Source organism: Arachis ipaensis, chromosome B03 (genome assembly GCF_000816755.2).
Source record: "Arachis ipaensis cultivar K30076 chromosome B03, Araip1.1, whole genome shotgun sequence".
Lineage (NCBI taxonomy): Eukaryota > Viridiplantae > Streptophyta > Magnoliopsida > Fabales > Fabaceae > Arachis > Arachis ipaensis.
In genome coordinates, this window is record NC_029787.2 from 116,889,500 (window position 1) to 116,891,578 (window position 2,079).

The following is a 2,079-nucleotide window of genomic DNA, read 5'->3' on the forward strand; positions in this document are numbered from 1 at the left end:
ACCTCATGGAGGTTGCGCACGACGACATGGGCTCACCCCTACTTATGCAAATAAGTGACTAACTTCTACTATCTCTCCTTTTCATTTAGAAAGGAGATCTCAACAACCTCCCTACCAAAAGAGAGTAACTAACCTACCATCAAAGGTGGGACTACTCAAAAGGTGGTTATTGACTCCACCTCTACACTTATAAGTACCCTGACACTCTTAGGTATTCTTCGAATTCCAATCAACTAAAAACCTGCCTAAAACTCTTGCTAACTTAAGCATCAAAGATCCTTGCAGGTACCACCCCCATCTCCTCACAAGAAACTTGGACGGCTTCATCCTTGTAGGAAAAGACGATAGACCTTTTACTTAAAGATGTCTGGACCTCACGTTCAGGCCCAAATCACCCTGGTTCTAAGTAAGCCTCGGAACAGGGGGTTTACACCTCGAATCACAATATTCACGACTACAATAATTTATGAGGTATTGATAACCTCTTATCAGGTTAAAATAAATAAAAATTCTAAGCCCGTAAACATAAAGTCCAATTTAGTAACTAAATAAACAAAATTAAAATACATCAAATTAAATTGAACAATATAAAAATATAAACTAATAACTTCTAAATAATGCTTAGAGTAAATAGCTATTTTTAACTATGAAAGATTCAGACACTGATAAAACTGACTATGGAATAATTAAATGAGTTTTATACCCATGAAAGATGAGTTATGTTCAACAAAAATATCCAATTGTTAAATTTTTGTTGACTCTGTTTAAAAAACAAGTTAACTTTTAAAATTATTCCTACCACCAATCATCTTCAACCTTCAACCTCTTGCTATGAAAAAAAAAAAACAAAAACTTGAATACTTGGAGCATCGTACTCAAATTTCCTCATTCTTTCCATGTTCCAAATTGGATATATCAATGATTCCAACCCTAACATTCTCCACCAAAATCGACCAATTTAGAGACTACACCACCCTCAACTACTTGAAGTCATCCACATTTTCCTAATTCCCTGCATCAAGACCAGCACCACGAAGATCTTCTTTGATCCCTTCGTAGAACAAGCAGTATGGCGCAAACCTCACCCTATTACTATCCTTGATTATGGGCATGCTCCTAACTCTCAGGTAAAAATCGCTCCTTGTTGCAACGTGAATCTGAATTTGATGTGACACCATGGCAAAAACGCATTCCTCAACATCCTCGATAAGGACTGAACTGATCATAGGCCCAACGTAAACTCTACCATGTATCAACTTGTGAACGAAGTGCGTCCTCACGCAACCAATTATCCTAATCTCGCAGGAATCGAGATCAGACATTGTGAATTTTTCAACCTCTGAACCCCTAATTCACCCACCAAAAACGTACTGGATTTGTTCCTGAAACCCAGGGAATGACGTTTAGGAGGTAGGGGCTGCTTGGGTTCTTGTAGACAGTGGTGGTATTGCTGTTGTAGGCACTTGGCAATGTCTTTTTTGGTAGTAACCTTGTTCTTGAAGGAGAATTTCTTTTTAGGGAGAAGTTAGGAGGTGAGGGTTTCTAGGGTGTGTTTCAAATCGGCAATGGTTTTGAGGAAAGATCGAACGTCGTAGGAGGGAAGGAAGTAGGAGTTTTCTGCAATAAGCTTTTTGCAAATTGAAAGTTGAAGATGATTGGTGGTAGGGTTAATTTTGGAATTTAATATGCTTTTTAAACCGAGACAACAAAAGTTTAACAATTGAATATTTTTGTCAAACATAATTCATCTTTCATAGGTATAAAGTTCATTTAGTTTTTCTGTGGTCAGTTTTATCAGCGTCCGAATATTTCATAGTGAAAAACTCTAATTCTTAAACTCTTCATATCATAAACATTTGAAGTACGTATCAAATTTTTTAAGAGAAAAAATTTGTAAAAATTTAGGTAAACCTTAAATCTTAAATATTGTATAATGATTATTTACTTGAAAATAACAGTTAAAAATTATTAGATGATTTAATACTTGATATAATATGTATTTATATTTTTTTTATCAATTTTACATAAAATCATCTTTATATGAATAATTATTATATTGTGTTATAAATATCTAAAGTT

The 2,079-nt window shown here is 34.7% G+C and overlaps 1 pseudogene; it reads right to left on the bottom strand.

The window, feature by feature from the left end:
• Positions 876–2,079, bottom strand: part of LOC107633680 — a 3,929-nt pseudogene continuing 2,725 nt past the window's right edge.